Raw genomic sequence first — 13149 nt, 5'->3', positions numbered from 1 at the left:
GACTAAGTTTGGTGAGTCTTAGAAGCTGTCCGTAAGTTCAACACTGAATTTTGTTAACCTTCATCATAGCCGGCTTGTAGAATTGAGAATTCTTGTTTTATTTCAGAAGTTTCTTACGTTTGATTAAAGAATAATAAGTCAATATTCTACATGATATTACAATCTGTTGGGCCCCTGTCATGTATCTATGATATATACCGTATTTGCAATGTAACTGTTGGGAATATGCTTTACGACTTAGAGTTTGTTTCAAAAAACGTAGGAGTAAAAGGGATATCGACAATAATATTGTAGACTGCCTGATGAACTATTGTTTTTTAACAATTGAATACTGGGCATTATCAAAAAGATGCTGGAACAAATTGGAGATCGATTGTGAAGAGGCAATTTTAGGTTTTAGAATTCTATGCCGTCTTTTTTTTTTTTTTTTTTTTTTTTTATATATATATATAAATAATTTTGTCTTATTATGGATTTTTCGTCTTCAAATACTAAAGAAACGGCATTGTAACCTATGAACAGGTAAGCCACCACAACGAATCTAAAAGAAATAATGGAAATTTTGATATAATCAATCAGTTTATATAATCCCACTTATACCCAGTTTTGTCCGCTTCGGCTGCTCCCAAACACCCAGAGTAACGCAATTACTGGCGGAAAGTAAGAAAAAATACAAAGAGCTTGTGAAAACATGCATATAGTCGATCACAAATTGTCACATCTATGGCTCTAGTAGACTATCGTTTACAGGCTTTTGATAATCGAGTATTCAAGTTCTTGTGCATCGAAATAGGCCTTCAACTTTCATTATAGCCTTAACTACGGTTGTTGACTATGCTTCACTTAACCACAATCTATTCAATGTTAGCCATATTTTTAGTTCAGGCAAGACTTGAACTTCGACAGATTGCCTCTTTGCCAGTAAGGCAATTATCAGAGTATTAGGCAAAATATTCATAGGAATCTAAATAGAGTCCTCTATATTCTAAAAAAGGTATTTATTCTCTATATCCTATATAGGTATCCTAAGACCAGCTTTATCAAAATTACATAAGGGAAGCTCCCAACATTCATAGGTGGTTATGTAATGACTAATCAGTGACAGGATTTACCGTGGATATCAGACAGAAGGGGGATGTGGGTAATATCCCCCCTGGGAAGAAGAAAAACAATAAGAAACTAGTTTGGAATCTAGTCCTCTGCGTATTCGCCCCCTTTATCCTTAAATCTGTGTACAACTAAATTATTTTCATTGACGATATTACGACCTATTACCATATATAAAGTGCTTTAATTTGTTAATATTATACCCATTCATCGCAATACAAACCGTGTTGACACTTGTCATAATTCGTCATTTCCTAACAGCATTCAATCATTTCTATTGCGTTTTTACCGACTTTCGAAATGTTTAAACTATAAAAACACAAGTAAGGAACAACATTATAACTTAAACCGAACAGAAGTTATTATGTCGATGAGGGAAGCCCCCCCCCTCCAAAAAAAACTCTTTTCATGCTTAAGGTTCAACGCATCTTAAACACCAGGGCGTTGAATTAGACCAGGGGTCTCCAAACTTTTCAATGTAAGGGCCATATTATATATTTCCCATATTTATGCGGGCCGAAGGGATAAAAAATGAGAGAAAAAAAAAACAAATCAGCGCTAATAATTTAATTCCCTCAAATACTAGGGTTTAAACATAAAAAAAATTAAAACATATCTTGTTGGAAAAAATCAGGGTAAACCCAATATACTCCTGCCTTTAGTTTTATGCAATAAAATTAGTATGACGAATGATACGTTGTTTTGACTTTAAAATTTAATTAAAATCAGGTTCTAGGTTAGATGAGCCAATTGTAAGAATAGACTTCAAATGATCATCAGACAAATTTGTTCGATAGTTAGATTTTACATACTTCAATATTTTTGGAAAATGTTTGTTCACACAGATATGTTGTACCAAAAATGGACACAAAACTACAAGCAAACTTTATCAAATTTCAAAACTGATCTGGCTGCCGACATTTATAAAACTCAATCAGATTTCCTTCTCTACACTTATTTTTCAGCCTGTCATCTGCTTGGACATCAATCATTTCCATTTGAAATAGAGTTGGAAGATTTTCAGCATTGCAGTCAAATGGATAATGAAAGAGCCTGATTACATTTTCTTTGGCATCAAGGTCTGCAAATCGCTCCTGAAACTAAGTAGCGCAAGTTTTCTCTGAATGCCTTGACATGAACAAAGTAGTCACTGATCAAATTTGTTTTGCTTTGCAATTTCAGATTCAAGTGACTAATATGACCAGTCATATCTGCAAAAAAATACCAATTTCCAAATCCATTCACAATCTGATAATAATGGCTGAGGTTTATTTTTCTCTGTGAGAAATAAATCAATTTGTGATCTGAGCTCCAAGAAATGCAGCAAAACCTTTCCACAACTAAGCCATCTAACTGGTGTATAATAAGGCAAGTCAACAAACTCCGAATCAATTTCTTTCAAGAAATCATGGAACTGGCGATGGTTGAGTGCATGAGATCTAATGAAATTAACCACAGAAACAACAGGTTTCATGACACAAGACATATCAACATATTTTAGGCACAATGCTTGTTGATGGATAAGGCAATGCAGAAAAATGGGTTTTGCGAATCCTCCAACCTCGCAAGCAGTTGTAATTTGCCCAACCAAATCCCGTTTTGTCCCAGACATATTCTTTCCTCCATCAATTGTCACACACTGCACTTGTTTCCATTCCAGGTTATATTCTGTTATAGTTTTACTTACTTCATTGAAAATGTCTTTCCCAGTTGTTGTGCTGTGCATGCTGTGAACTGATGCTAATTCTTGGGTCACATTAAATTTACTATCAAAACCACGAATGAATACTAAGAGCTGCGAGGTATCACACACATCAGTTGATTCATCCAAAGCTAGAGAATACCAGCAAAAGCTTTTTGTTTTTTCCTTTATTTGCCTCCTAAATCTTCAATTCTACGAGCAACAGTATTTGACCCAAAACTTACCATTTTGAAGAGGTTTATTTTTTCTGGACATACCTCTCCTGCTGCTTCCACTCAATTCAGAGTTCAAAGTGTCAACATCTTAATTGGATTTTGCATGGACATTATTAATTCAGTAAGTTTTATGTGAAGAAACTCAAAATGTCGCAATAGGGATTATAGTGACGCATAATCCCTACTATACTTATTGACCTACATAAAGGATTCTATTGCATTATAAGCTTAATGGAGCGCTAAAGGCGATTTTATTTTTTTGACCTTGCTTATTTAACCCCAGACCTAAGGAGTGAGAAATTGTCAATATTTATTTGTCCTGGTTGTGGTCGATCTTGTGGCAAGGGAATTACCCTGCAATGCACAAAATATCTCGAGATGTTTCACCCACAGTGTTCAGGCATTTCCCCAATTGAGCGTAAAGAAAAACCGAATTGGATTTTCTTAATCTGTTCAAATAACGATGAAGTACATGAATTTTGCATCTCTAATAATAATCCCTGGATATCCCCGATAATCAGCAGTCAAAAATCCATTCCCGCTAGTACTAATTCTGTAGCTGAAAATTCATGCAGTCGAAGCGTGGACCTGTCAATCCAGTCTATTTCAAGACGAAATAAACATTCCACTGAAGTAATTGCAAGTGACAATATATCTGATGTCACAAGCCATCCAGTCAATGCATGCGATTTCGATAAGACTTTTGTGTCAGAGGCAGGAATTTCGCATGTCATGGTTAATTCGATATTATTCTTCGCTCTTGATTCGTTGAAAGCAGGAATAAGTGTTGATGAAATATCTAACGCAATGGCAGGATTCTATCGTTTAGAGGAGTTGAATGTAGCAAAAACGCTGCTCGCATGTCTGTGTCGTAAAGCTGGTAGATTGCAAGAAAGGAGAGGAAAAACAGCTGAAAAGACTACTGCCTCGGATATAATGCGTGTTATCATAGAACTTGATTCGAAACGGTTCATATGGCCTGTAATCGTCCCAGGGAGCTTTAATGAATGTCCAGTATTAAAGCCTGACATCAGCGTCCGGCTTGATAAACTTGTTTATGACTATTCCCGAAAGCTTGAAAAAACACTTTCGTCTATTGAGCGTATCGAATCTAATTTCGAGAAAAAAATAACGCCTGGCAATGATCCTGATCTTAATCCCCCCACCGTGCCCCACCATGAATGGCCGCCTCTCCCTCTAAAGACTGTCCCATTAGAGACCATAGTGATACAAACCCACCCACTCTCCTACTGAAGGATCCTATCTGCCGCAAGAAAGAATTTGATAAGACAGGGTGTGCAAATATTCGTTGTGTTAAAGCAACTAAGGATAGTGTTATGGTATCGGTACCATGTCAAGATGCATCGAAGCTCAGTTGTGATCTAAAGGTTAATTTTCCTGAAAGCATAATAACTTCCAAGCCTCGGCGACTTTTTGGAATTATCAGGAGTGTGGACAATGATTTTGATGTTAGTGCCTACGCATTGGACTTTCCGGGTATAATCGAGTTTAACCGGCTAGGAAAATCGCAAACTGTAAGAGTTATTTTTCAAACAGAAGAATACCTGCATTTTTTACATCAAACATGGCATCAAATTCGGTTATGAGCTTTTCCGAGTAGAACGTGATCGTATTCAGCCTGGGCGTTGTTTTAAATGTCAAAGTTTTAACCATGTTCAAAATCAGTGTAAATCTGAATTTTTCAATTGTGCCGGATGTAGCGGTAATCACATTTCGACTAAAGACACCCCATATCAAGCGCCAGTTAAATGCGCCAGTTGTGGCTCGAATGATCATCCAGTTTACAGCTTTAGTTGTCCGATTTTAAAGAAACTTTGTAAATGAATGTATTACTTTGTATTACGTCCTTTAATTCAAATGGTGTGTTAGGCACATTACCTGTACTTCATAGTTTTTTGAATGAAAAATCATCGTTATTATGTCTTCAGGAAAACCACCTCCTTGATCATTCGTTGAATCTGCTTTCTAGTCTGTCTACTGAGCATGACATTTTTGCTGTTCCCACTACACCGACTGGTGGACGTCCCTCCGGTGGTTTAGCTACTATTTTACCCAAGTCTCTTAATGCAGCTATTCTAGCAATTGATACAAATTTTTTAGCTTGTAGGTTTTCAAACGTAGTTTTAATTAATTGTTATTTTCCGACTGATTACCATGATGATATTTCTTTTGATTTGTTTACTCAATGCTGTTTTAATCTTAGTCGTTTTGTCTCTAGTTTACAGTCAAATTTGCGTACTTATATTTTAGGTGATTTTAACTGTGATCCAAATATAGCAAATGAAAGGGGTACAATTTTATCTTCTTGTCTTCCTAATTTTTCTGTTTTACCGAAGTCCCAGGATTTTACTTATATTCATTGGAGTGGTAGTACAACTAATATTGATCATGTTTTTTCTGCAAAGGATCACCCAAGTGATCCTTTGCCTGTGGTTACTGTAATCGAAGATTTCCCCGTTAGTGACCACATGCCGCTTCAGTTCCTTATACCCCCTTTGGCTTCTCGTCCTTCCCCAGTTCGTTTTTCTGGTAATAAGCTTCCTAAAATTTTTGATCGGGTTGATTGGAATCCAAATTTTAGACCGCTTTACCAAGAAAGAGTTGGGACTTTAATTGATAAAGTTTATATCCCTGATAGTTTGGATCCAATGGATAGTAATCCCTCTTTGACTATTAATTGCCTTTATTTTGAATTAATCCATTGCTTAAAGTATGGTGCTGCGGCAGTTTTTCCTACTAAATGGATAAGATTGGGCGCGCAGAAACCTTTTTGGAGCCTCAATCCTTTTTTGGTAAATTCTAATAAGGCGGCTAATAAGCGTATTGGGAATGGCGGGCCCTCGGTAAGCCAAGTGACTCGCATCCAGTTTTTTTGCTAATGAAAAAGAGAAAGGCTGAATTCCAAGCGGAGCTCCGTCGTCATAATAACCTGGTCATAGAAGAAGCTTCTTCAAACATTGATAACGACAAGGACAAGAATCTCCTTTGGAATGTTCTCCGAGGCAATAGGCGGATTAACATGCCTGATACTAATTCCACACCATCGCTAAAAGAGTGGGAAAATTATTTTTCTAAGTTGTCGACTTCGTACGATTCTAACAGTGTTGTGTTGCAATTAGATGAAAGGTTGAAGAATTTTTCAACTGATTACAGGATTTCTGAGGATATGTTACGTGGAGCAATCAAAACGTTAAAGGCGCAGTCGGCTAAGGATCATGATGGCTTATTTGCTAATCAATTTAAACTTGCTCCTTCTTCTTTTCTTATTACTCTACTGGCATTTTTCAACCTTTTACTTACTACTGGTTTAGTACCATCGTCATTTTATATTGGCATAGTTACGCCTATTCCTAAGAGCGGGAAAAAAGACTTGTCATCTTGTAGTTCCTGGAGGCCAATTACTAGGGGTTCTATGATTGGGAAAGTGTTTGAGTTGTGTTTGAAGGATCTTCTTGAAATTCTTGACACTGGTTCTAATCAAGTTGGTCTCAAGAGAGGTTTGGGATGTGACCATGCCCATGCATCTTTCAGCAAAGTTATTGAAGAAGCGAGAATCTCTGGTCAACCGCTATACGCCCTCTTGATTGATATCAAAGGGGCCTTTGATAACATTTCTCATGCATCCGCTCTGCTCACTTTAATCCATGCTGGATTGCCCCTAGCTGTCATACGAGTCCTTCGCTCTTGGTATTCTGGTTTAAAGATCCGTATCTGTCCGAGTTCGTCTTCATCTCAGTCCAAATTAATTCAAGTGGGTAGAGGAATTAGACAAGGAGGAATTATTTCTCCTTATATATTCAATTCTTGTTTAGCTACTGCCCTTAATTCTCTTTCCTGCTCGTTTGTTTCATTATCTCAAAATCTGTCTTACATTGCATATGCGGATGACATTATCCTTCTAAGCCGGTCCAAGTCTAGTCTTGTTTCTAATTTTAATATTTTAATTAATTGTTTAAAAGGTTTGGGCCTTTCTATCAGTTTTGAAAAATGTCAATTTTTTGTTGTAAATTGTTTAGAGGGTAATATCAGGGCGACTCTCGATTGCGGCAATGGTGTTATTTTTCAGTCGTCGCCCATAGTCACTTATTTGGGATTACCTTATGCTGCTTCGGAAAGAGATTTCAAACCAGTCCTGGTTCAGCATGTTCAGATGAAACTACGCAAGGCATTTGGTCTTTTAATTCGTTTTCGGGGTCTTTACCGTCGGGACGTCCTTGGTTGTATGTATAGCGCTGTTGCTCTGCCTCACGTATTGTTCCCGTCCCTCCTCTTCCAAAATTTCAGACCTTCTGATCGTTCGCCCATTAAAGTTTCTTATTTTAAATTTTGTAAATTTTTACTTGGTTTCCTCCTTTCTTTTAGTAACACTGAGATTGTTTAAAAGCTTAATGTGAAGGATCCTGTAGTCTGTATAAAGAAAAAATATAAAACATTTGAAGATAGGGCGAAAATTAACCTTTTAGGCCACAATTTATTTCTGTTTTTTAGTAATAGTTCTGGCTCTTCATGATTTATAGGCTAATATATTTTTTATTTTTATTTTTTTTGTGTGTAGTGTTGGATCAATATTTGATAGGTTTTGATTGTAAGTGTTATCATTTGTTTTTTCTTTATATTATATTGTAGCGTACTCCTCATTTTTTGAGGGAAATACAGAAAACAAATAAATAAATACACTCTTTTATGATACTACCATCAGTGAAAGGTATTCCTTTTTTTTTCCAACACACAGGCAACTTTGTAACTGGCTCTAGTTGAAGTTTCATTTTCAGATTTTTTCTCACTGAAAACAGCTTGTTGAGAATGCAGACAGCGCTGAAATGATTTAAACTTTTTAGTGCGTTCTGCTCCTTTGATGTGAGAATAACTTGAGCCACGTTTAGATTCATAGTCCCGACAAATATTGTATTCCTTCAGAACAGCAACACTGTCTCTACATATGAGGCATAAAGAGCCTTTATCATTTGCTTTCACAAAAAAGTACTTTATTTTCCATTCGTCATTGAACTGATGACACTCACTGTCTTCTTTTCTTTGTATTTTTCCTATCTGAAAACATAAGGGTAAAATAAATGAAATAAATTCTACAGGGAAAACAGCTTGTATGTGGTGTTAAAAATCATACGAAATCCTCCATAGCGAATGGTTCGTTGTGATGACCGCCACTCTGCTTACATGTGAATGCCCAACTGTGCCGCTGAGCCCCATTCCCCTCTGCTCGTAGTGCAAAAGCACCCTAACCACGCAGCCGATGACAACACTGTTCGCAACAGATCATCAGCGATCAAACTCTATCAACACTTCAGTTCATTCACCCCACGCTCTATCTCACTTAACCGCACAAAGTACAACGAAGCCCCACTCGCCCTCCACCCCTTTAATATACAGTTATACACAACTGATTGGTTGTAATGCACAACACATACCTACTAGTGTTTGTGATTCACACAATTGAGAGAGGGAAACTGACTCGGGCTGAGCCACCAGTCAACAGCCCCAGCTTTGAATAATTCTGCGAAGCCAGTCGTACGATAATACGATAGTTCCTAATAAATGGAACCCCCCCCCCTCTTTTGGGGAGGGTTAATTCTAGAAAATAAAAAAAATGAGGTATTTTTAACTTACGAAGGAGTGATCGGATCTTAATGAAATTTCATATTTAGAAGGGCCTCATAACTTAGTTCTGTTATTTTAAATCCCGACTGGATCCAGTGTCATTGGGGGGAGTTGGGGACCGGGAATCTTGGATAAGGCTTAGAGTGGAGGGATAAGGATGAAACTTGGTGGGACAAATAAGCACAAATCATAAATATGTGATTGATATAACTGGAATGGATCTTCTCTCATTGAGGGAGTTGGGGGGAGGGTTAATTCTGAAAAGTTAGAAAAAATTAGGTGTTTTTAACTTACGAAGGAGTGATCAGATCTTACTGAAATATCATATTTAGAAGGACGTCGTAACTCAGATCTCTTATTTTAATTCTCGACTGGATTTAGTGTCATTGGGGGAAGTTGGGGGAGGGAGAACTGGAAATCTTGGAAAACGCTTAGAGTGCAGAGATCAGGATGAAACTTGGTGGGAAAAATAAGCACAAGTCCAAGATAGTTGAATTACACAACCGGACCTGATCCACTCTCTTTGGGGGAGATAAGGGGGTGAGGTGATTGAGAAAAATTAGAAAACATGAGGTATTTGTAACTTCGAACGGTTGATCAGAGCTTACCAAAATTTTACATTTAGAAGGATCTTGTGCTTCATAGCTCTTATTTTAAATAGCCACCAGATCCGATGACATTGGGGGGAATTTGAGGGGGCAACTGGAAATCTTGGAAAACGTGAAAATTGAGGTTTCTTCATCTTACGAATGAGTGATCAGATCTTAATGAAACTTGATACATAGAAAGATCTTATGTCTCCTATGGTTCATTTAATTTTGAATAGGATCCGGAGACATAGAGGTTTTGAGGGGGAAAACAGAAATCTTGGAAACAAGAAATCTTGGAAAACACTTAGAGTGGAGATATCGGGATGAAACTTTATGGGAAGAATAAGCACAAGTTCTAGATCCGTGACTGACATAATTGGAATGGATCCACTCTTTAGAGGAGTTGGGGGGGGTGTTAATTTGGAAAAATTAGAAAAAATTAGGTATTTTTAACTTACGAGAATGCTTGCCTGAAAAATTAAAATTTTTGGACAAACGTAAAGACATTAAAATTAACTATAAATATGCGTGTCCGATTGCAAAACTATGACTCTGATGAAATATTTTCAGATCAATTGCTGGCAATTGGAAACAGAAAGCTCCCAGTAGACTCAATTTCAGGACGTATACAACTGCCTGCTGAATTCTGTAATTTAGTGACGTCCAAAAATGAATTGGTCGAAAAAGTATTTCCAAATATTCTAACCAATTATAAAAATCATCTGTAAAAATCATGAATTACTATGTGAACGAGCGATTCTGGCAGCCAAGAATAAAGACGTCCACGAAATCAACAATATTATTTTGACCAAGATTCGAGACCCGACAGTCATTTACAAGTCAGTCGACACAGTTCTGGAACCAATTGAAGCTGTTAATTATACATCTGAATTTTTTAATTCTCTGGATCTCCCAGCGTTTCCACCACACGGCTACAACTAAAAATAGGCGTACCAATAATACTGTTACGAAATATTAACCCACCAAAGCTTAGCAATGGCACGCAACTTGCTGTAAAAAACAACAATGGAAAACGTAATAGAGGCAACAATCTTGACAGGACCTTTTGAGGGTGAGGCTGTTCTTATTCCTCGCATTCCTATGATTCCAACGGATCTGCCTTTTCAATTTAAAAGATTGCAGTTTGCAATTTGCAATCACCATCAACAAAGTTCAAGGGCAATCATTAGAAAACTGCGGTATAGATCTTAGTACAGATTGTTTTTCCCATGGACAATTATATGTTAGATGTTCGAGGGTCGGTAAACCTGAAAATCTATTTATATGCAGACAATGGGACAGCGAAGAATGTTGTATATTCTCAAGTTTTACGTATTTAATTTATATTGTATATCTATCTATCTATATAAAAATAAGTTGTATGTATGCATGTTTGTAAAAAGAGCGTTTGCATATGACGTTATTATAAGTATATAAGGCTTTGTATATGCACAGACAATGGGACAGCAAAGAATGTTGTATATTCGTAGTTTTAAGTTTTACGTAGTTAAAAACATATATATATCTGTCTATATTCCCAGGTGGGACACAGGGACACAACTACAATGGCACGTAGCGACTTACACGTGCGGGAGGGGGGGGGGGTTTCGTGTGAAGCGCCCCCACCTACTAGGTGTTGGTCACTGCTATATGTTAGGTTTCGTTTTGTCCCTCGTGCCTACCCTGTAAACGTGACTCAGGTCTGAGACTTTTTACATTCAATAATTGTCATATAATAAGTCCTCGTGCTTCGTCCATATCCTTGCCCGTCCCCCCACATCCAAATCCCCAAAGCAAATCCTTCTCTTACCCCTCTTCTCCAAAGCATAATAAAATTAAATTTTACCCTACCCAGGAAATTCTCAAACCCATCAAGTCTCCCTGTCGCGACTCCCCAATCGGTTTGTTTTTCCTAAGCTTTTAGTTACTAATACTGAAAGTCTTAATTTTGAAAAGCTTACTGAACTCGAGGTGGTTTCAAAATCAAATTTGATAGATATTATAGCTGTTACTGAAGTTCAATCCCATGACCCAGGGTCCCTACACCTGACAAATTATTCAGAGTTTATTAAACTCCGTCCTTCAGACCACCCACTCGGGAAAAAGGGTGGCGGAGTTTTGTTTTTTACTAAGAGTCACCTTTACCCAAAGGTTATTCAAGTCCCTAACTTATCCGAGTATGATGAAATCCTCTGGCTAAGTGTTAGACCAAAAGTACTCCCTCGTCCATTTAGTATTATTGCAATAGCTGTTTTCTATTACTCTCCAAATCAAAATAATTTTACCCAGCAATTACAGGCAAGTGCTGATTTTGTTATTTCTAAGTACCCCAATGCTGGCCTTTTTTTAGTTGGCGATGCCAACGACCTTAAAATGGATTCTTTTTGTGCTTCACTTAAAGTAAAGCAAATTGTTAAAATACCGACGACTAAGGGACATACCTCTCTTGATGTTATTTTAACTAATATGTATAATTTTTACAGCCCTCCCTCAACTTTGCCCCCATTAGGTGGGAGTTATCATCTTTCCATTATTTTGTCCCCCTCCTCAAATTTTAAGCATACTTTCTCAAAAACTTATAGCACTTACCGCCCTCTTTAAAATTCCGGTATTCTTTCTTTCGGTATGTGGCTGAGTACTGAAGATTGGTCCGACACTTATAGTTTACGAAACCTTGATGAGAAAACAGCCACGTTTCATAAAAAGCTAATTGATAAATATCAAATTTGTTTCCCAGAAAAAAGGTTTAAAAGGTGCTCAAGTGACAAACCCTTTATTAATCAAACAATAAAAACACTAATTAGAACCAAATTGAAGCTGTTTAAAAATGGTAAACTCGATCAAGCCAATATATTAAGAAAATCAATTAAAAGAGAAATTCGTAAATTGGCACGATCGTGCAACAAAAATAAGATCGAAGAATTGTTTACTAATAGGCCTAAAAACTGGTATTCCGAGGTTAAAAAGCTATGTGGCAGGAGTTTTGACCAGCTTAATTTCAATTTACCAGAGCCCCCTGATGTTACTGCTAATAGTCTAAATAAATTTCTCGCTTCCATTGTCCAGAGCCTTCCAGCATTGCCAATCCAATTATCAACAGGAGCCCCATCCCCCTTTTTCCCGACTGTTTCCCCGTCTGAGATTGAAAGAAGAATTGATAAACTAAGAAAGACAAGTGTTTGTCCTTTGGATATGCCGTTTCCCCTTATTAGAGCCTTCGGTGACTTCCTATCTAAGCCCTTGTCTGTCCTGTTTAACGAAATTACTAAGTCTGGGCAAATTCCAACAATTTGGAAACACGGTTTCATTACCCCTTTGAAAAAGAAAAACGGAAAGGCTGGCTTTGATGGCGTTCGACCTATTACACTTACTCCTATTTTTTCAAAATTGTATGAAGGATTCCTTGCAGATTGGCTGAAGGAAAAAATCCTACCTCTTACTGACCTGAAGCAATTCGGAAACTTAAAATCAACTTCTACTTCCCACTACCTCGTTTCTCTTATTGACCATATCGGGAAAATCCTCGAAAAACCTAATTCCTGGCTAAACTTAATTTCTATTGACCTTCAGAAAGCCTTTGACCTTGTTAACCACAATATTTTAATTGAGAAACTTGAAAGCGAGTTCAATATCGATCCCTTACTGGTAAAATTGGTTGCCTCCTTTTTAACAAATAGATCACAGGTGGTTAAATACCAGAACCATTACTCAAATCCTCTCCCTATCTACAATGGCATACCCCAAGGAACTCTCCTAGGCCCCCTCCTTTTTTCAGTCATGGTTAACAGCCTCGCGAAGGAGGTTCCTGACCGTTGGAAATTTGTTGATGACCTAACGATTGTTGAAAGCTGCTTCAAAAATTTAATAAGCGACCCTATGAGTATTCTCAATGAAATTG

The 13149-nt window shown here is 37.3% G+C and overlaps 1 protein-coding gene across 1 annotated transcript in view; it reads left to right on the top strand.

Moving 5' to 3' along the window:
- The window catches only part of LOC136036161 (E3 ubiquitin-protein ligase UHRF1-like), a 178392-nt gene that overhangs the window by 86279 nt on the left and 78964 nt on the right, over positions 1 to 13149 (top strand). The gene's annotated exons all lie outside the window — the stretch shown is intronic.

The sequence above is a fragment of the Artemia franciscana genome, chromosome 2 (assembly GCF_032884065.1).
Source record: "Artemia franciscana chromosome 2, ASM3288406v1, whole genome shotgun sequence".
Lineage (NCBI taxonomy): Eukaryota > Metazoa > Arthropoda > Branchiopoda > Anostraca > Artemiidae > Artemia > Artemia franciscana.
Note: the sequence above shows the minus strand (reverse complement) of the source record. Positions and strands in the feature narration are given on the sequence as shown.